Source organism: Thunnus maccoyii, chromosome 5 (genome assembly GCF_910596095.1).
Source record: "Thunnus maccoyii chromosome 5, fThuMac1.1, whole genome shotgun sequence".
Classification (NCBI taxonomy): domain Eukaryota; kingdom Metazoa; phylum Chordata; class Actinopteri; order Scombriformes; family Scombridae; genus Thunnus; species Thunnus maccoyii.
Window position 1 is genome coordinate 4,782,023 of NC_056537.1, and position 23,704 is coordinate 4,805,726.

At 39.2% G+C, this 23,704-nt stretch overlaps 1 long non-coding RNA gene across 1 annotated transcript; it reads right to left on the reverse strand.

Annotated features, from left to right (window-relative positions):
- Positions 1-8,611: 8,611 nt before the first annotated feature.
- On the reverse strand, positions 8,612-23,236 carry LOC121897104. The gene is made up of 3 exons (XR_006096183.1): positions 22,924-23,236; positions 12,916-13,043; positions 8,612-8,917 (listed from the first exon to the last, which is right to left on the reverse strand). It is a non-coding gene; the product is annotated as an uncharacterized LOC121897104 (long non-coding RNA).
- Positions 23,237-23,704: the final 468 nt, after the last annotated feature.

Below are 23,704 nucleotides of genomic sequence, written 5' to 3' on the forward strand. Positions count from 1 at the left end.
CCTCCGTTTCCAGTGCCTGCCCCACTCCAGCTGTGTCTTGTTCTGTAATTAGTTCCTTGTGTATTTATACCTGTCTGTTCTTATGTATGCTGGTGTTTTTTTTTTTAATTTTGTTATTTAATAAATAGTTATACTCCTCAAAAATCACATCCAGATCTCCTCTGCTAGTTGTCCTTCCTGCCCTCATGTGCAATTAACTTGTCCAACAACAAGCAGATGCTATTCAATCTGCATTTGAATGATTTTTCTTTTGTCTGTCTAAAAGTTTGCCCCAGGTGCTTTTTGCTTTAAAAGCTGCAATCTTATTTTCAACTTTTGAAAAGATGTTTTTCTCAGTGGCGGTAGACCACTAAGGGACACTGAGCAACAAAGCAGAACCAACATTACTGCCTGTGTAAATAAGTAATAGAGGAAACAAGAGGATGCTGGACAATGAGAGGAAGGGTGAGTTACGAGGATGACATGAGGGAAAGGAACAGGTAGGTGTAAAAGATGAATGATGTGTGGAGGCGGCAGATAAGATGAGAAGGATGATGTACTGTTAGAAAAGGTAGGATGATGTACAGGATGGAAGGAAGAAGAGGAAACTACAGTAAATGAAGAAATGTGGACGGGGAGGAAAGAAAGAAAAGGCAAGATGAATACGTACAGTTTGAAATGATGAGGTGGAGACAGAGAAAATAAGTTGCAAGGAAAAACTCTTACAGTTTGATTAATTTACTAAAATCTTTGATTTTAGGTGTAAGGTGCAGACACACTGGATCTGTTGACAAATGTCAAGTCAATGGATCCCATCTATTTTCTGTGGAGAGAGGATCTGGCCGTGTGGTTCATGATGGATACGGCACGGCGAGATGACGGACCAACGACCATATCTGAATTTGAATAATCACAACTCGACCCGAACTTTATGCAAATGAGGTCCGTCCAGCGCAACACCGCCGGCTCGTGAAACTCAGATCAAACTAGGAAATGCTGATCATGATATTAATCAAGATTATGTTACTGCATTGCCTCTTTCAGAAACATACATAAGCGTACTGTTTAGCTGTAAAATCAGAAAGTTAGTGACCCAGCTGCTACTTTGAAAACAGTAGAGCCAAAAACCAAACACCGCCCAACGTGCAGTACAGCACCCATCACGTCACCAGTGGTCCGGTGTGTCCAGATGCATCCTCGCCGGATTTTTGCAGTGTCTGCACCTTTTTTAGTGCATTATGATGCAGCAGTTTACATCAAAATAGTTGGCGAATTAATTTTCTGCAGCTCGGATATACATTAAAGAATATCCACATATCTTAGTCCAAGATCGAAATAAAATCTTTATCAAATCCAAGCAATCCACAGTGAGTGTACTCAGGACGAGAGCACGAATTATTAAATCAAGAGCACAAATTTGTTGTTTTTCATTCACATGCATGGCTCATCCCCAGGCTCTGTGTTTTTGTTTTAGTTTCTATGTGGAAAAATGTAAAAACATTACAGCTAAATAAAATATTGGAATATTATTTTTTGTGTGTATTTGACTGTTATGCACCACAACAACACTAAAGTAAATTCCTTGTATGTGCAAACCTACTCAGCAATAAACCTGATTCAGATTTTAAAGTTGTGGATGGAGCAGACTTTGATGTGACTGTGAAGGGATCAAAAGCCTCTCTACATCAGAGATTATCCAGTTTGCTTTGATTCACTTTCCAACCCCAAAACCGAATGTTTGACTCCCGCGTAGCCAGAGAGGAGCGTGGCGTGCCGGCAGCACCCAGCTGCTTGGATGCTGATGTGCACCCTGGGGTGGGGAGAATTGGATCAGCAATGGTCAGTCCGGGACATTAACAACCAGCATCTGATGCAACTTTCTCTCAGTGACTAAATATGACAACATGGGATGAAAGAACAGCATTCGTCACAAGTATAAACTCTCTGAGCATAATTTATAGTACAGTTCCACAGATCTTTGGATGTTTGAGTTACTTCTTTCTTTTTTTTTTCTTAAAGGGGGGGAAAAAACTCCAGCTCAAATTTCATGGCTGATTCCGATTTTTTTCTGACCTGCCGATTCCAATTTTATTTCTATAATTGACAGCATAAACAAACATTTTTGTAACTTTTCTTTAGTGGAAATTAGTTAGAAAGCAATAGGATTATCATATGTATTTATTTATCTTATGTTTTATAGTAGTGTGTGTGTGTGTGTGTGTGTGTGACAGTCAATTACTTGAGTTTTGGGAAATGTATTTGGGATGTATTTTGTTATGTTCATACATCAGGCTGTACAACAATGGCATTTTTAAGTTGTGTAAAAAACATTCTTAAATCTGTTTAACAATGATTTTAGCCACATAATCAAATAACTTAGTATTTTATTTACTGGGACAGTGTTAAACATGTTAACATTTGATGTACTGCACCAGAGTTTTAATTTTCCCTTACAAATAAAACATAACAGCACAATAACAAACAGTACAAAGCAAAAACACACAGGACACATAATCAAAATACAAAGCTGCACATCACATACCCCCACAATGTCAACTAGAAATGAATAATGTAAGCTGTCAGAACAACAACAAAACAAAGGCCTCTTCTCAGATTTCTTCTCCAGAGTATTGTTCAAAGGACAGAAGTGTGGCAGAACTCAACCTTAAAGACAACTTTGGGATATACATCAGTGAAACAAAAAGGGCTTCAAGGCACACGGCTTATCTAAAGTGTGGTGGTCCCAGGCCCTAATGTCCCCAAGCTCTACAAATAATCACGTTCCTACAACTCCATAGGGTGCACATGTGGAGCAGAGAGTAGCCCTGCCAGTCGGTCACGCTGGCCATGTCCGCCTTATTCCACCCTCATTGGACATGGTGGAACCACACCAGTGTCCCCGACATCCTTGACATGCTCAAGGATGTCCCCTGCTGTGAGGCAGAGGATATGCAGCACTGCACAGATGGTGATGACTGAAAGGACAAAGGTGTGGTCGACCTCCAAAGCCTTGAAGAGCGATCGCCGATGCGTCTTCAACATGCCAAAGGCCCGCTCTATAATGGAACGAGTCTTAGCATGAAGGTGGATGAAGCGGCTCTGCAACCTCCCTTGCAGTGACGGCCACAGGTATTTCAATGCAGGGGTAGCCACCATCACCCACAATATAGTACCCTGCAGAGATTGGGAAACTACAAATGAATATTTATAGTTATTGATGTATTACTAACTTACTTTAGTCTCACCTGAGGGAGGATACACAGCCTCTTTGTAGATCCTGCTGTTCTTCATGACTCTGTTATGGATGGAGCCAGGATACCCAAAAAGGTGTTGATGAAGAGGCCCTTCCATCACATACTGCCTGCAGTTGTATGGATGGGAAGAGCTTTCTGTTGATGTAATCCTGGCCATCGGGTCCTGGAAGGTTCTTGATACGGACATGGCAGCCATCAATGGCGCCCACACACCTGGAGAACACTTGGCTGTTGGCCAGCTGCGCAAATCCTTGGCCAACCTCATCCAATGCTCCAGCAGTTGGCAGTCTGATGACCTCCAGGCGAAGGGCCGTAATTTTTTCCACTCCAGTGTGCACCAGTCTGAAGATCATAGGCTTGGGAACATGAAAGGCCTGGGACACCACACTGTTTGATAAGCCGTGTGCCAATGAGTACACAGTAATCAATATATGGACCTCGTATACTTTCATAGCGGAATCCTCATTAAGGCCTCAGTGGACTGACGCCTCAGCCTGTAATCAGCCATGAGTTTCTTCAGGCCATCAAAGTACACATCAAGGACTGACACATGGGGACTGAGGCGTGCATGTACTGGTGCACTGTCAATCTACAAAATAAAGGAAACTGTGTTACTTCCCACACTTATTCACTCCTTCAACATTTTTCTGAACTACCTGGACCATAAAATATGTTTGACACAGACAACATATTCTGAAGCTATGATGTATCTTTCTTTGCTTTCTTTTGTCTTCCTGGATGAGATGTATCTCACCTTTTTTGTGTCCGGGCTTGTGCGTGCACTGTAGCTGTTTGGCAAAATGCCACAATATCTGATTCGAAAACCTACAGCCATTAATGTGTTTGCTGTATTTGTGATGTGTTAGTTTAAATACTACTAAAGCATTATATTTTGTGTGGTTAACTTTAGTAAATACAGGATTGCACGCTGCAGTCGTGCTCCCCTGCATCTTGAACGCTCCTGACCTTGTTGGAGCATGTCCCATGGGGAAACAAACAAACTACCGTGGTAATTTTCTAATCCTTCTGATCCTTGGAGAGAATACAAATTTGGTCAAGCATCATCTGATGCCTGTAAAGGCTTGGTACCTGACACTCTTAATTAATGAGTTGAAAGGACTCAGCTGGCGTGACAGTTCGTGAACACACTTAATTACATTCAGCAGCTGAATGGCTGAATGACTGATGAATTGCTGAATGATTGGATTGAATGAAGCTGTGTGTGTGAATGGCATAGCAAGGCTAAAGACAGTTCTTTCATTGCAATCAGTGGGCGGGTAGCTTATCAATGTGGCAAACTATGACAAATGACTCAATATACACGTATTACATTTGTCCTTTTGGGATGCTAGTGTGCAAACGCTCTTTGTGTTATGGAATTTCTTCTGGAAGCTGCTGGTTGGGAAATAAATTGCTCAAAGACAATCCCAGGAAGTGTGGTCACTACCATCTACAAAACACAACGCAGAGTCAGACCCACTACATTTGGACATAGCCACCACTAATTTCCAGCTTCAGATAAGAGTTTGGGGACGTGGTTTCAGACCCTGTCATCCCTTATCCATCCATCCATTCATCCATCGATTCATCCATCAGCTGTCCCCAGTCCTTCCTGCCATTCCCCTTCCACTTGCTCCTCATTACTCATTATCTCCTAGTCCTTATACTGGTCATTCAGCCCTCTGCCAGATCCTCTTTGTGTTCACCAAGCGTTCCATCCAGTCTTTTGTCTCCTGTTTCCAGTGTTGGATTCTTCCTGCTTGACCTGATTTTTGCCTGCTCCCTTCTGGAATTGTTTCCCAGGTGCCCGTTTTAATCAGATTTGCAACCTGCAAGCTGCTACTTGCAACATCAGATAATTTCCTCTCACTTTAATTTTGACTTGTTAAACTAATCAAAAGAAACTCCATACTTGCAACCCTTGCATAAGCATACAAGAGGAATTGAAGGACTCAAATTCATCTGTGAATTGCGAGTGACAAATCATCTGTGAAATGATGGAACTGGCAACATTTGCGATCTGCGTGTAAGCGGTGCACGCACATCTCTTCTATGAGATGGGCCCTTGTATCCTGCTCACTATGATTCTCAGTAAAGGAGACTTTTTCTTTACCTGTTTGCCTTGTGTCCTGCTTTTGAGTCCTCCTCAAGAACCAGTTGTTAGAATAAGGATTATTTCATCACAGAAACTTAAAATGTGCTCACTCAACCTATCTGCTCCCGCTGTTTGTGTTTTTGAGCAGCCTGAAAACTCCAGCTTGACTGAGTGAAACAAAAAAAAGGCTAGACAAGCGTTTCCTCTAACACCATCAATAAAAACATCAATTCCCGTGCTTTGGTGGCTGCTGTTGATCACACATCTGTCACTGTGTAATGAGTCTGCATCTGTTTTCAGTGGAGAAGATAAAGTTTTTATAACGCACACAGATATTGTTTGGTTGGATTGTCAGTGTTCAATAGTAAAAGTCAATACAGAGAATCATTTCCATCCACATACTGCTCTTTTTTTGACATATTTAGCAACAGCTGTTTGGGTTTTGTCAGTGTGGAAGTTCATGTCTTCCATGACAATTAGTGGTGTGTTATCATCAGGCATGGCTGAGAGTAACATGTCAAGGTCAACAACAAAGTTCTCGAGTTGACACTCTGGTGGGCGGTATATGACAACTACAACCAGCTTAACAGGAGCAGTAACCCTGATTGCGTGGTCTTCAAAGGAAGAGTTGTTGTTGTTGTTGTTTAGTGGAGCAATCTTAGTGAATTTCCAATGTTTGGAAATGAGGACCCCCGTCCCCCCTCCGCACCCGACAGGACGGGGTGTGTGTGAGAGAGTCAACAGAGAGTGCAGCCGGAGTGACAGTGTTTTCTGGACGGATCCAGGTTTCAGTCAGGGCTAGTACCTGAATGTCATATTAGCAAGTGCTTGGATAAATTCTGTTTTTGTTTGTAGCTGATTGGCAATTACATAGGCCAAAAGTAAAGGAGGACTGAGTAGAAGAGGCTTTTTTGAGTGGAATGAGATTCTTAGAGTTGCACTGTCTACGACAGATGCGTTTGGATGACAGGGGTGTATTTTGTAGCACATGGTGAGAGAGGTACACTACGTGAATAGATAGAAAGGGACTCACCATTTAGTATCCTCTCTCGGTGGACTCGCACAGGTAGACTCGCAACTCTTTACACAATTCGGTTTTAACACAATGAGGGCTGACGCTTCAGTACAGCTTATGTATTTAATACCAGGAAGTGTCTAGGCTGAACCCGCCCCTTTCAGATTTTCACAGCAAAGCAATAATAGAGGGTATGAACCCCGTCAGCAACTCAGAGAGTGAAACCTCTAACAAAGCCTGACAACAGCTACAATCCCAATCAAAACTCCAAAATAAAGTTTCAAAAACACTCACCAACCAACTTCTATCTCCTCTGTTCTAGATCAGAGCTTGTACCTTCCAAATAAGGAGTGCAGGATGTTCCCTTTTACACTCTGGAAACACGCCTTGCTTCCCACGCTTACTGGGAACACCGAGCGCTGCACACTCAGGCTAACATCAGCTACCTTAGCTAAATTGTGCTAACATCCACACGGCATATATCAAAGCTACTATAAGTCTTCAAATCTTATTAAAGGAGCAATAATTTCCAAAGTGACCACCAGCACACTTATTAGAGGGACTGAATTTAGCAATTGAGACCATAATGACCCGTTGAGGAAAAAAAAAAAAAAAAGATTGTCTTAGTATTTCTAGAGAGAAGTTGAGGCTACTTCAACAGATACTTCCACATCTGTTTCAGCCTCAAACTGTGGTCGTTTCCACTTTGAAACAAGATATGGAGATATTCGGAGCTATTTGGTCAGTGGATCAGACATTCTGACATACTGACGGGAGGAGTAGTACAAGTGGAAACAACCACAGCGAGATGAAGAGCTGCAGACCACAATCTTATTGTACTTTCTGCCAAACTACACACTCAGTGTGCCAGCACAGCTTGACTGCTCACCGCATAACTCACCACTACTCCAAATAATATATAAATATCCTTTCAGTCTGGATGGAGGACTGAAATTGAGAGAATAAGATGTGTTTACAGATTTACCCAGCCTGCTGTGGATGTACTCTGACAGTAGTGGTTTCCCAACCCAAAATAACCCAACTAAAGCTCACGAAATGATCAATGGATGAAAAAAAGACACATCTGTTGCACAAAGTTGTTAATTCTTCAAGTTTTTCCTTTTGAAATACTGCATATTTTCATCTTTTTTGGCCTCTGAAATCCTTCAAAATGAAACAACCTGAGAAGAGAAATGCACTTTGCTTTGAGGAGTCGCAGGCCTTAAACCAAAAAGGTGAGAAACTACTGTGCACATCACTGATGCCATGTCCTCCTGAACATGGGATGTGGAATCAAAACCAACCCTCGAGAAATACTGCGAATCACTGTCAGCTCCAGAGGTGCCGCTCCTGGGGCCAGTTTGGCTTTAATCAAACTAAACTTTCATCTAAGTCTGACATCTTATTTCATTTGCTGCACAATAACCTCTTTTTTTCTGTAAACATTCTTTGTTTTGGCATGTTTTTCCTTTATTGGACATGGGATAGTGATGCACAGGAAACAAAGGGAGAGAGAGAGAGAGAGAGAGATGGGTATGACATGCAACAAAGCTCCCTGACTGGAGCTGAACCAGAGACGTTGTAGTTATGTGCAGTAACCACTCGGCTACCAAGACGCTCCTAGCTGCATAATAATCTTAACTAGAACTAATTTTCTATGAATTCTGGGTAAATTAAGCCTTTTTTTTTTTTTGCTGACTGAGCAACCACATCAAACCACTCTTAAACTGAACTCAACAGTTACAAGGACATTTTTATGTGGAAAAATCAGTGAAGAATGTAACAATAATAGAAAAATGAAAATTGATGGGGGGGAAAAAACGTGATTGAACAAGAGCATCAACAATGTTCAAAAAAGGTATAAAATGTGGAAGAAGATGCAAATAAAGAAATATTTAAGAGTTTGGGGCAGGCTGGAGAAACAGCCATAAAACCTCTTGAGTCCTTATACAAACTTTAAAAACTCCAATGCATTTCCATCACTGTAGGGTGCTGGAGAAATACAATTTACTGAGCTTTGAGAAAATTTAGATTATTCTCAAATTTTTTTGTAAAACTTTAAACGCTCAGTAAATTCCATTAGATCCTCCAGAGGGGGTTGGGTTTTTTTTTTTTTTTTTTTTTTTTGCTTTTAACTGTTTGTTGTTGTGCTGTTTGTATGTTGTTGTTTTTTTGTTGGGGACTACAGATGCAAATTAGCTTCAAGCTAACTCTGGTGCAGTGCATCTTTAATGTTTCAAACTGCACATTGTCCCATTCAATAAATAAATCAAATCAAAGCAATCCTAAAACAGGAGGGGGGGCCATATGGAAACACATAAATGGTGCTGAAGATGTTGGTGGTGTTGTTACCATGGAAACTTTGCTCTTTAACTCTGAGTTTGTTAAAATAAGGCTCTTCTTTATTTTTGTGAAACAATCTAATTTGCATCAGACTAATCTAAGAGCAAAATTAAGACGTACCTACCACATGAGACTCATCTAAACTGGCTCCATAGTTTAGAGTATGTGGATCAGTAGAAGGCAAATACAAGCCTGCGGGTCAAATCTGGTCCTCCAGCAAAAATATTCTCCCTGATGAAAGGTGAAGTTTTTACTTTTAAAGTTTACATCAAAACTTTTACATAATGTTTCACGAATCTACTGTAGAAAAGCAAAATAAATCCCAATGAATAAAAGCTTGTTCTATCTAATCCTGCCCTCACACCAGGAGAGGCATTAAAACCCTGGTGTCACTGTGCTGTTTGAACACAGCATGCTGCTGGAATTAAGTCTAATAAACCCTCCAGAAATAACATTTGAATGTGTGAATTTTAACACTGTTTTAATTCCATAACTTTAGCCTGTTGGACCAGAACACATTTTGTTCCTCACAAACACAAACAGGTGGCAATCTGACAGAAATAGTATGTTGATGCCATTTATTTCTAACGATGACAATAACAGAACTTTCAACCATAAATGAAGCTGCAGCTGTTTTCATGTGTGGATCATCAATGAAGAACGTCTCAACACAGAACTTATATACGTGTATGAGTCATTTTTAGAAAAATGAGTATTAAAATAAGCAGTTTGAGCTCACTTACTGATGGGAAACATGACATCAGATACAATCCTAAACTGTGTTAAGTCTATTCTATTTTTAAATGTATTAAAAGAGATAACCTACAAATATAAAGGCCTGCATTCCTGGTTAAGAGCCTCGCCCAAAGAAAAATACTGAAAAAACCTCATTTCTGACCCCTGATGTAGTTTAACATTGAACAAAAGTGATGATTCTGTAGTGTGCTCTGATTGTCCCAAAATATAATGCTGACCGTGAACTGACAAGTGAAAAACTGCACAAGTAGAGGGCAGCGTTACACGTCTCATAGTTTACAGCTGCTGGAATTTAAGAAACAGAAGAAGAAAAACAGACAAGGGGACAGCTGGAAAAAAATCAGCAGGCAAATGAACCGCTTGTCCGAAGTCACAGATGATATGACGTCTGTCACGAGAGGTTTTGTGTCGTTTCTGTTTAGTATGAAATGTGTAAGTCAGCTTGTAACTGCAAAAACATTAAACTGTGATGAATATGTAGTGTATACGGTGTAGAATTAGTATGTAGTATGAATTTGGGATACAGTAATGTTTAACTATATCACAAATTGGTATTGTATACATACATACTCAATCATTACAAACATTTAATAGTAACTCATGCTGTGTCTCAGTTCTACACTAATTGTATACAGTCGGTATTAAATACTGATCTTTATAGTTTACTGTTTTACAGTTAAGAAATCCTGTTTCTGTGTTTAATTTCAGGCTGAAGTCCTCGATTCCCCGAATCTCTGTAACGGATCTGGGGAGTGCAAAGTTAGCTTTACCAATAGAGCTATATATATTCATATTCATCGACATATTTATTGGAAATGATCCTTTTTAAAGCAGTTACTTCAAGGACACAGACCTGAGTCTATCAGTTCTGATTTAGGGCTGCAACTAACCATTATTCATTATTGGTTAATCTATTGATTGATTGGTTGATTGTTTAATCTTTAAAACAACAGAAAATGGTGAAAAAATATCCACCCCAGTTTGCCAGAGTACAACGTGACGTCTAGATATTCAATTTACTGTTTATATAAAAGAGAGAATTCAGAGGAAGCTGAAACCAGAGAATTTTAGCATTTCTTTCTTCACTCAAATAGATTAAACTGCCCAAGTTTGATTCTCCTGCGCTTGATGAAGGGCAAATTTGGGTAAATGCTGCTGTAAATGTTCTAATGGGAGCAGATGTCAGTGTAGTCATTTGGGAGACGGAATAATTTGGTTACTCATGCACAGGAAGCAGAAATAAATGAACCACACAGCGGTTCTTAATGTCAGACGGCTCAGGATCAATGGGACGAAAAACTGTCTGCTTACAGTCGATTCATGCCGTCATCGGCTGTGTGGAGGAGAACGTCAGCTGAATGACAGAGCTGAGATCAACCTGTTAAAATATAAAACAGACTGAGAGAGGCCGCAGCCTTCAGATGACGAAACCTTCATTTATGACGAGCTTTATTTCAGATGTTCTGTCTCTCCAGCAGAAAGGCACCTCAACAATCTTTCACTTATGAATAGTCAATCATGAACGCTGCGAACATGACGAGGCCGAAATTAAACTGTCAACTCAAATCAGATCCTTTGAGTTGATGTGAGAACGTGTACGCCTCTAAGAGTGTGACCTTTATTTTATTCATGAGAATAAAACTCAATGAGTTCAGTCTGAGCTGAAGAGTTGTCATTTAAAACTGAAGACAATAAGCCCACATTCAAGAGGGAGGGTTTTCAGTTGTTCATCAAAGCTAACCGTTAAAGGAAAATTGCAGTATTTGTCAAATTTACTATCCTTATATATTTTTGTTCAGTATGACTATTGGTCATAACGCTCGGCTCCAGAGTCTGTGCTTCCCAAATCACAAAAATATGAGAACACCAACCGGGTTGATAAATACCTCAATTTCCTCTCAAAGTAAGTTAAACAACCTCAGTGTCTAAAATAAAGTCTGAAATAAATGGTCCATACTTCTCATTCATCCAAAGCCTCCCTGTATACCAGAAACCAAATTCATCTCAAAGTTTGGATGTAGTAAATAAACTGGCTTATTTTAGTCATCCAGACTGTTGAGATATTAACAAATGTTTGATGGATTGTTATGAGAGTTTCCAGAGGATGAAACCCTACTGCTCCTCTGACTTTTCCTCTAGCGCCACCAACAGGTTGACATTTATGGTTTCAAAGGATGTGGCTGACAGTTCTCTACATGAGATTTGTTGACATTAAGAAAAATATAAAGAGCCAAACCAACACTGAATGGATATACTTACAAGTATTTTGTGTGTGTGTGTGTGTGTGTGTGTGTAAAGCCTGATATATCTTATACCTCCGTTGTTCAGTGGTTCAAACTGCTGCACTGGGTGACATGTTCCTTCATCATGAAGAGTTTGGTCATGTTAGTTTGTTTAGAAACGGCAACTCCAAAGAGTAATACCAGCGATCACAGTTTCAGTCTCAGGAGAGTAGTTCTGTGTAAGGCAGACAACACTGAGCATGTGCGGGAACACTGTTCTGTTCACAGCTTTGCTTGCTTGTTGTGCTACATATCACAAACTCTTCTCTTTATACTACATTGTACATTGTAAATGACTTAAGTAACTTAAGTGACCAAATACACACATCATCTATGATGGTGAACATGGTAAACATTATATCTGCTTAACATCAGCATGTTAGTATTGTCACTGTGAGCGTGTTTTTTAGGGTAATTTCAAACATTTTAACTCCTGGAGTGTCCAGGCTTTTAAGGGGAAACCGAAACTTTTAGTGCCATTTAGGAGGAGTCGTGTCTTAGTGGTAAGATAAGATCCTTTTGTGAATCTGGTACCAGGTGATCAGAAGGCCAAGGCATATGAGTCGCATCATTTTGATACTCCTCATGCCCTGTATGGAAGCATGTTTCTCCACTTGTTTGTTTGTTTTTTTCCTTTATCACCCATCTGTTATAAATAACATCCTGATATCTGTTCCCAGGGCTTCCAGTCCAATTTACCCCTTGATTTATGTTATTCTGACGCCTCTCACACAGCTGCCATTGCCATATGACCTTAACAACTGTCAACCAATCATGTGCGTTACATTTTTCCATATGTGTGATTGATAAAATACTTTAATAATGATGATTGGGTACACTATTACTAGGTTATTTTAGCTTAGTCCATAGCTCTTCTGTATGTTGTTGCCTGGGTAAATGTCAGAAAGGTGGCGATTTAACGCCCAGTTAACCCAACTGTTGTGACTTCTGTATTGAAAAGAAAAAGAGAAATTACTTTAGACATTCAGAATACGTGTATAAATAACCCTTTACAATACTTTGCTTTTTATATTACACCAGGAGTGAACAAAATGATGTAAACCTAGAAGCACTGTTCAGTTTTCCAGCTCCGTGGCTGAAGCAATGGTGAAAAGGGCATTATGTTAATCTTGTCTTTCACAGGTGGGTGCGCACAGAAATTAGGTGAAAATGAGGTGAAATGTTTCTCACCTCCAGGGAAGGATTAGGTGAAGGAAACGACTAGAAACAGGAGGAGGTCTGACACCGGAGCAGTTGTAAAGGCTGATATCTGCTGTGCCTCGTGCAGCGGTCGCATCATCGTTCATCATTTTTAACACCTGAGAAATGTGAGAGAGCATGTGAAACACAATTTTTGGCTTGCAGGCTTCAACAAGCCACACCAGGACTAAGTGTTATAACAGTGTCATTTTCTCTCTCTGTAAAGCTGTGTCCTAAAATATAACACATACTGACATTATGTATTCTGTATAAGTTTGGTGATATTCTTTATTTTTCTTAACAATTCCCATTTAAAATATAAAAACCAACAATGAATTAATCTACTAACAAGTAGTGTCTGTAATATGTTATTGCTCAGGACCACAGAGCTTGGTTGTTGTCAAAAACATGTCAGTGAGTCACACTGTTGCACTGGGTGACATGTTCCTTCATTACCATGAACACACGCTGTATTTTATTTTCACTTAATCCCACACACATTGTCCTGCCGCCAGAAATACTCACTAGAACACCAAATGTAGATTCATCCATCACTGAAAATAGTCCCCAACAAATGCACAATTTCCTTCTGTTTGTTAAAAACTTGTTGGTTTATGTGTTTTTATTGGATTTCATGATAATAGGAAACATGCAGAATAAAAGCAGATGAGAAACAGCTCGTCTAAATTGTTGTAACATTTGTGTATTTGAAGACACTGACAGCCTGTTGTGTTGTTTCAGTGAGTATTTGTGTGTGTCAGTGAGTTAACAGAGGAGAGTCTGATGGTTTATGGACAAATAAATGTTCCTGTTACATATAAGCATGAAAACTGAAAATATAAAGGACCGAGAGTAGAACCCTGAGGAACCCCACAACTGATTATTGACACAGTCAGTCGGATGATTATGTTTCTGTGTCTGTGGATGTCTTGTTCTTCTGCCTTCAAGTGGCAAATTAATTTAACTGCCATAAATGTTGTAAATATTCACTAGAGCCCCTAACAAATCCACTGTTCCCTCCTGTTTGTTTGTTTGTTTGTTTTGTTTGTTTAAAAACTACAGTGGCGAGCCGTTACAGTTTATCCAGAGATTTTTATTCTACAAACATACTAACATATATAATTAGAATTTTTTTAAACATTTATTATTTGTGTGAAACCTTTAAATCTCCATGAATTATTCACATAGGAAATGAATAACAATCTATATTTAGAATGTATGAAAATGTAAATAGGGATGAAATCAAAGGAAATCGGGTGAAATGGAAACAAAATTTTGCTGCTGTTAGACGAGGTACTTCAGAGAAATCATAATAAGGAGAATTTAGCTCCAGACTGATAAGTACAGATCAATTAAGATAAGAAATTGACTGCAAATCAGATCAATGTCAGATTTATTCTTGTTGTTTTGATAAATATACATTTTTAATAAAAGGAAAAAGTGGTGTGCAACATCCCGTCAAAAGTTCAAATACTTAATTAAGCTAAAACTGCTATTTTTAATGATGCTGCTTCAGTAACATATTATTCATCATGACAACAGACGGGTTTTCATCCAAATGTAGCGCAAATTTTAACAGAATTTCTCAAAACTTGGCAAAAGAAAATTCTAATTAATGTGTGTTTCCATCCACGACTGTTCTGGCAAGTCAATTTTACTTATATAGTCCAATATCACAAATCACACTTCATGTATCCAAATTGCACAAAAAGAGCGTCTGTCTCCACAGTAAATCACCTGTCGAGTGTTTTGATGGTTGTTTATTTATGCTTTAGAACGTAACCGCTGTGAAACAATTACAAAATGTTATATTTCTGTCATTCATGGGCTTTCTCTCTCCCATTTTTCTTAAAAATGAGTTGGGGAAACCCACAACAAAGCCTAACCTCCCCTCTCTCTCTCTCTCGGCAGGGATGTACAACTCTGACCATGACATGCAGTAGCAGAGCCCAGAGGCCCCGCAACGCTGCTGCAGAGTGGAGCGACTTGCTGTTTGCTTCTTTTTTTCCAATTTTATGAATATTAAATGTGTTGCATGTTCAAATTTCGACAATGCACTCCCTTGAATCCCCAGCAATACATCCATCAAATGTGAAGTAGATCGGATGAACAGTTCTCGAGATATGCGAGAAACATACATACAAACAGACAGAGAGATTCCTTGCTTTATATAGAAAGATTATCTGTGCTAAATATGAGACTGGTTGAGTTTACTTGTGTAAGACGTGCAATAAAAATGAACTTATTTGCATGAAAGACAATGTGATCATTTCAGAAATGTTCCTGACGCTGGGCTGCCTGACAAATTTTACACTGGAGGTTTTGTTCTGAAAGTGGGATAAATATTAAGCTGAAGCAGGGAATTATCATTATCTGAGATTAGCAGCTGTTTAGAGAGTTGTTGCTTTCTTCCAATAAAAGGTTTTAAAACGATGCAGATGGTATAATAACATTTTATGTAACACTCTGTGGTAACGTTCTGGGGATGTTTCTAGCTGGCATGGATATAAAGGACTCTAGGCTCCCTGAGACCATCCGCATCCCCTGCCATGCTGGAAACTAGGTTGGCTTCTTCCGAGAAACAGCAGGGGAGAGAGAGCGAGAGAGGGAGAGAGAGAGAGGTCGGGGAAGGAGTCTGACCGCTCTCTTGCTCCGCTGCAGTAAAACGGGTTTGGCTGTCAGCTGCATCTGCGGGATGACAGCTAACAGACCATTTCCTGCCAGAAAATCACAACGCAGCCTCACATGGGAGCGAACTAATAACTTCCAATTCTCGTCAACAATGAGATGTTGGTAATTGTTTTTAGTCTGTGTGAGGTCATAACAGAGGAAGGGGATAAAAATAAATTCCCGCAAAGACAAGTCATCTCCAAATCATATGCACAATGACAGTACAACATCCACCCCCCCCCCACTCCCCAAACACACACTCAGGCACATCTGTGCATGCAGCTGTAGACTACAGCACATGTGCTCTTACAACAACTGTCAGCACAGCTTTCTCTCTGTGGTCATTTCAAAGATGAGTTTAACTTAGATCAGCCAATCTAAGCCGACACCTGATTCTCACGTGGTGACTACACAAAGGCACACAGGTTAACAACAAGTCCAACACATTAAACAACAAGCTCCGTCATTGGTCCATGCACTCCAGAACGACACATTAATTTATTCAGCCTTTTATTTCTACAGGGTGGTCCAGTGAGAGCAGAATCACTCTTTATGCATGGGTGCTTCTGTTGTTCACACTGGACAAAAAAAACAACCATTAAAATTTGAAAAATGCAAATAAGAGAAATGGATACAGTGGTAACTGATAAAAACAGGAGTAATCCAGCAGTAAATAAATTAAAATACAACAGTAAGATTTGATTAGGCACAAAAATGACATGAAAAGACCTGTCTTAAAGGATAAGGCCTGCAATTTTATATTTTTGTTGTCAACAAATCTCATGTGTATTTACAAGTATTGTGTGTATCCAAGGCCTGATATATCTTTTTCCTTTTGTGCTGCAGACTTCTGTTGTCTAAAAATGATTAAAAACATGTCAGTGAGCTACATCGCTGCATTGGGTGACATGTTCCTTTGCCACAAAGATTACTGTCAAGGCAGTTTGTTTAGAAATGGCTCCAAAGACTAATAACTGCAATCATGTTTTCAGTCATAATATGGATCCTTTTTACAGAGTTTTGCTAGCTTGTTGTGCAGCATGACAACCTATTGATTTGTGCTTTATGGTACATTGTAAAGAAACACAATACTTATAAGTAGGATGAGTTTATTGTTGGTTTGACTCTGCACATGAGATTTGTTGACAGTAAGAAATATATGGAAAATCGCCAGCAAAATTCTTTAAGGTTAAACTATACATTTGGTTCGTTTTTAGTATGTTAACTAATGTGCCCATATGTACATGTACCTGCAAAAAGTTTGGACACAGTTGCCAATTCTCTTGAATGAGAAAGTAAAGAGGGACAAATCTGTCTTCCAGTAAGAGTTATAAGTTACTCTTATTTAGTCCTTCTGCATCTGCAGCAGATACATTCCTCCTCCCTACATGTTGCACCATAATAACACCACCTGATTTCCTCTTTTGCTCTCGTCATAATCACTACGACTGCTAGAGGTCGCTGACACTGCAACGTAAATATGTCGTTTTTGGGTACTTGCGGAAACGACAATCTCCGTAGTAGTTTTTCTTTAGTGAACATCTAGAGGAAAATTTAGATGAACAACTGCTGTCTAATTCTCAATTGATTGTGGATTAATTTAGGCCATGAATCTCTAACGTCAGATAACATCAGAGGTCAAACAGCTAAATCGACCTCTGAACAAGGTATGTTATTGGCTGCTGGAGGAGACTGACCAATCAGGAGCTACAGTGTTTGTGATTCCACAGATGCTGCAGCTCCTATAATAAAACATTACATTAAAACAGTCATGAGTTCATTCGTCCGTCTGTCAATTTATCGTTTAGTTTTTATTTGTGGATGAAAAATGTCAAACATTTCATCACAGTTCTTGTTCTGAGTTACTTTAGTCTCAGTTTTGTTCTCGTCGTGTGTCCAAACCTTTGAACCTGTGAAGACCTCGAGAGCTGAAGTCTCTTTTGTTAGAATCCAAACAGTGGCTGCAATTATTATATAGATTTCTAAACTTGTTGAGGGGAAACATTATTTATTTAGTTTTGTTATCTTTTGTGAACTGCTTGAAGCAGACCTGCTGTTGCCTTCACCTGGTCCTCGACAGGTTGTTGTTAAGAATCCCTCGTGTGTCTGGCTCCTGGATTTGTTTTGGATTTGACTGCCACGATAATTTAGAGCAAACTTTCTACAGTTTAGAGGGCACAAATCCAACAGTTGCCATGGTTTCCACAAAGTAAAAGAAAAGCTCCACAGGCTGCTGGACCTCCTGTGTGCTTTTGCTGGGTTTATTCCTCCCTGATGAAAACGTCGATCCGCAGGGATCATTTGTCTGGCCCCCAGCCAGCAGGTACTCTCTGACCGACCGCTGCGCTGCACCGCAGGAGAAATGACTGTCAAAAACTATAATGGTAGCTTCAGTTTGTGTATGCTTTTTAGACATTTGTGTTGACTGCTCCTTACCCTTCAGCTTTAATGCTCCACGGACAGTGAGGTGCAACAGCTAAAGGACACTTTGACTGAAAGCAGAATAGAAAAATAACAGTTCCTTCTTCAGAAAAACTTCCATCCAACCACCGACAGATACAGCTGTGAAGACACCTTTTTCAGTAATCTTCCAGCTGTGAGCACTTCCAGCTTTTGTCTTCAGCCTGCTCTGCTGTTTTTCTATTTTTATCTCCTATCAGCTGATGTCCATCCCTGTGGGCCAGTTCCCACAATCCACCTCACTGCCTCGGCCGGATGGATCCGGAGGATGAGAGTCAGGGGAAACTTCCTGCAACGTCTGATCAGATTCCTATATTTTCCTGTTAGTGTTGTGTGTTGGCAATACCACGGGGAATTTGGCAACATCGCTGAAACATCTGTGACAGTTGCACGATGGAGAACATGAACACAGGATGCATGTTTAAAAAGATTTAAAAAAAAAAAAATCCTCAGCCAGCAGTGAGTGCTGCCAACATCTCAGGAGGTTATATCTCGCTCCTTCAGGTAAGACTGCAGCTGTAATCATCTTGCAGTTGCTATAGTAACCTAGTTTTATTTAAAGCACCTTAATATCCATAGAAACTTCTTAAAACTACTGCTGCAGAATAATCTACTTCTCCACTGTCCATTTCTTTTTAAGGTTGTTTACAACAAATCAATATCTAACTTCCATTCTTCCCCGCAGCTTCTTTCCACCGTTTTCGCTTCTCTCTTATTCTTCCTGTTTTTGTATTTTTTATTTTGGAAAGCCAAGAGATGCTTCCTTTTCTTTTTTTCCCCTCAGCTATTTCTCTCTCTGTCCTCCATCAGAGGTCCTTTTTGTGGATATAAATTACACTTAAAATATCATAAATATTTAACATCATTTTCTGGCTGATGAAATCAAGTCACACAGCCTCTGATGTAAATTTGTGAATATCCAGTTGGTGCGGTGGGGACGACCTTTGTCTAAAATATGACACTTTCCTCTTTATCTCCTCCTCAGGGATCATGTTTAAAAAATAAAGAGGAGTTTTTTTTCTAAAGGACAGTTTCATCATGATGTCTTACTGATGACACAATGCAGCACAACCAAGTCATCTGTTGTAAAAAGGAGAAAATCCATTAAAACAACTTCCTTTAAAAAAAAAGAGGGTGCTGTACACAATAAGAGTTTAATAAATAACAACAGAATACAGCAACTTTGTTAGTAGCTGACCTTGATTGACCTTGATTTACACCCAAATGTAATGCAAATGTTAACCTAATTTCCAGAATATTGGCGAAAGAAATTTTGAGGTAATTTGCATTTCCATCCACTGCTGTTGTGTAAATATTAGGAGATAAACAGTAGGTGGTGCTATTCCTCCAATCAGTGCCATTAAACCGTTGCAGAAGAAGACACAACGAGATGACATCGTTAAAACAGTGGCGGTCAAATCTCAAATGATGGACAACTTGATACATCACTTCACTGTACGGTATCACTCCACCCAATAAAAACTAACCTAAACACTACAAGCAAGATGCAGAGTGTTATAAAGTTCCCAATTTACATAAAAAAATAAAGGATATATCATTATCAAATCACAAACCATTCAATCAATTCATGTAAAACATCCCAACAGCCACTAACAACAAAATAATCTGCAAAACAAACATTAATAACAGGTGAACTACACAAAGTTTTGGTGCCTGAGAATGAAAATAAAATAAATACAAACAAAACAAAACATGTAAAATGTGTTTTGTGTGTTTTGTTTCCACTTCATTGACGTTTGACCTCAGCTTAATCAGAATTTGATCAACTTTTTTTTTTTTTGCTTTCAATAAAATGTTTTTGATTGCAGCTCTGAAGGTTTGCTCTCATATATAAAAAGGTAAAAACTAACAGCAACAGACAAAGCTTCAATAGCAACAGTTTGCTTCAGATGCCTTTTTAATAACAGCAGAGAACAAACACTCGTACTGTTCAGAGACTGAATGCTGTTTAAACTAGAAATCTATTGAAGCTTGAGAACAAGCAGCGAGTTCGAGCCGACAGGAAGCACAACTTCACCCTTTGTCAAAACTCTTTCTCTTCAAATTATCCTAAAAATCAATAACTTGTTTGTAGAGTCACATCACAGCAGCAGGGTTTGATTGACTGATCCAGGATTAGTTCAAGATAATCACAGCTGGTGAGGATTGGGACAGAACGCTCGCTGACCAAATCACCATTTTATGGTCGAAACACCGTCCGACAAAATCAACATAAATACAAGTTAATGACAACAGCTGTATTATAGAAAATGATTGATCACAGGAGGTTATCTTTGCTGTATTTGCTGGTTACTCCACAAGTTCAACCTCTATTCAGTCTCCTGCTGCTCTGTGATCACATACACTGTGTTTTAATGCTGCCAAATTCATAATATAGTTGTTCTCATTTACATATTTTCCTCTTCTGTTGTCAGACAACGGAACGACAATTAATTGCTTCTTAACTGGATATTGCATTTAACTGTTTGTGGTGTGACAGCCCTCTCTCTTTTCTCTCTTTATTTATCTGCCTCTAGTTCTCTCCAGTTATACTCGTGTTGTTTTCTTCCAGGAGTGGAGGGTTAAGAGGTCTGTCAGTTGATCGGCTGCACCTGACGAGGGAGCGACCAAAGGATATAAAAGAGCTGCTGTCTCTTCTTCTCTGCTGAACAGCAGCAACCGTCCAAATGACTTTCACTTTAGATCAGTTTGCTTTACTTCTTTTACAGCCAACATTTCATGCATCCACTTTACACCACTGATGCCTAAACATTCCCATATTTAAATATGAATTGTTATGTTTAGTTAAATATATTTTTGCACCGTTTATCAGTGTGTGGACTCTTATTCTGTTTGTATTTATTGTAGCAATATTTATGCTAATAAATAAAGGATAGAAAGGAAGACGTAGTGTTATAATCATGGCCCATAAACACTACATGTTAACCGGTCTCTCTCAAGTTACACTGTGGTGATAAAATCTTCATTTTACAATCACATCATCTGACTAAATCAACATAAACACTGAAACTGTTTTTGTAAGATTTACACATCGGAGGAAGTCTGGACGGAGGGCTGACGATTCAAGAAGAGAAAAATGTGTGAGTGAATGTTCTCTAAATCTTAAATTGCAGTCTTGAGTATTGTTTTCAGTCCCAGTTTAATGAGTAAAAATTGGCCCTGGTTGCAAAACCTTCTAGTCCTATAATTGGTCGCCCACGTCTCTGATTTGTTCAGACAGTCTCAGGCCGGGGAGAACAGGTCCCTGTTCATTTAAAGCTGCGCAGTGGAAACCAGCCGATGGTGATTAAATCGGGCAGCTATAATTGGTGAATACGAGCTGCTGCATGAATGTTTAAAAAAAAAAAAAGGACGAGGCTGAAAACACGCAATTAGTAAAACCTCCCCTGAAACTGGACTTTAACTTCAGTCGCTAAATGATTTGTCCGTGATTGTTAGAGGTCCGTTTTCTGAACCAGCATGAAGATTAAAAGAAGGGAAAAGTCATGTAATTCTGGCTTTGGACTGAGTTGACAGCAGTGTGCAGCAGCAGGAGCCTGATGGAGACGTTTTACTGAGCAATCTGCCTTCTTTTTAAGGGCAGCAGCTTCTCATATTCATGAATGAAGGAGTCCAAAAAGAATAAACTACATCTCAGCTGCTGTCTCACAAATATTAATATTTATGAAGACAGAATGAGTTGTCAACCACAGGGCCACTGATGTGATGGTTTCAAGAGTCTTGAGATGAATAATGGAAATAAATATTTCTAGTATACAACCTCCATTATTATGTTCTAATTTTATGTTACTGGCCTCAAGCCTACCTGGGCCAGTAGCAAGGTTGCATCACAGTCCTGGATGGCTGCGGAGACACAAGTTTATCGATGTGTGACCGACTCAAGTGCCATTTTTATTCTGTCAATCCTTTTTTAAGAGATGTTCAACTTCAATATCATCCTCATGAACAAACAATGTATTTCTGTATCTAAAATAAACATATATCCCCCGTTTAACTGATACTGCCCTTTGTATCATTTCAATCATGTTTCAGTCACATCATGTAAATATCACTTCACATTTAACTGGTTTCCGCTCCTAACAGTGTGGTTTACTGTTATACTGACTGAAAATAAGCCGTTTCAAGTACCAGCATTTTTTAGCCCTAATAATACTTTTATATAAATGGAATACTATTGCATAGATGCACCGTCAAATGCATGAAAACAATGAAACAAACAATTAAATTTCATAACTGCAATGTCAAATGCACAGATGATGAAACACTCTGTGAAATCACAATAAAACATCCCTACGTACATATTTCTCCTCTCTCTAACACCAAGTTAGTCTGTTTACATGAACTACATCACACCACCATTATCAAAATTACGGCGTCGTTACGTACAACAAATTCACCATGATTTCACCTCCTAGCTCATGGAATCAAAAGTAAATACTTTCCCCTCACACGAGGAACTGTAAATCTACTTTACTTTAGTTATTTTCAGAATGCGGTTGAAACCGAAAACTATTCTTTCCAAACTTGCATCTCAGTTACTGTGATGCTAGCTTGAAAAATACACTCGACAGTAAGGAACAGACACAAGTTTATCGATGTGTGATCAACTCAAGCGCCGTTTTATTCTGTCCCTGACGTGGGATGTTTCTTACTGGACCTGGTATTACAGTGACACCTACTGTCACGAGATGTAACAACAACAACATTTAACCCAAATGTATTAAGTCACTTGCTATTTACATGTCAGTTTTTTACTACTTCTAATAGAGGCTATTTTTTTTTTTCCATCATTTCAGTTTTTTTTTCTAATTATCAAAGAAAAAAGGGATAAATCTATATGAAACTCACCTCCATGGATAATCATTTCAATGTGTTGCTTTCAGTCCCTACAAACGTATGGTCTTGCTACGCCTTGCGCTACAATGGAAAAACCTGGTTGCCGTGGCAACCTGCCAACAGTAAGCTCCTCATACTGTCTGCTGTGATTGTACTGCTGTCCAACTGTCAGAAAAAAGAGAAATACCAGCTTAATATTTGTTTCTTTTATTTCTATTAAGGCATTTTCATGTTTGAAGAATATGTCTGACTAATGTACTGTCTGCTAAACTAAAAATAAATGTAGGAATGTGAGATGTTAGAACATAACAACTCCTTAACAACATATTGAATGTTCTTAAGTTTGTTTTCTGCCCACATGCTGAGCTTCTTGCAGAGCTGTAATTATCAAACAGTCTCAGTAAAGGTCGGAGACAGCAGACGGCTTTTGTACAAAGTCTCACGACAAAGCATGTGATAGTCGTTGAGATATTTCAGTCTGAACCAAAGTAGCAGAAGATGGAAAGTCCCACATAACCGTCCCTAGAGAAGTACTTAGAAATTAATAAACAAAAGTATAGATTAACTGTCAAATTTGGAGTTAAGAGGTTGGATTACTGAAACAGAAAAAGAGTTTTTGACTGTACAACATCTAATTTGTCCCGTATTTTATGGGCTTCCTAAAAATCCACAAATCACTGATCAACCGCCCCTCACACCTATTGTATCAGCGTTCTTTTCACAATATCTGGATTATTTTTTCTTAAGAAATTTGCTCCTAATCTTCCCTCCTATTTAGGAGACACAACAGATA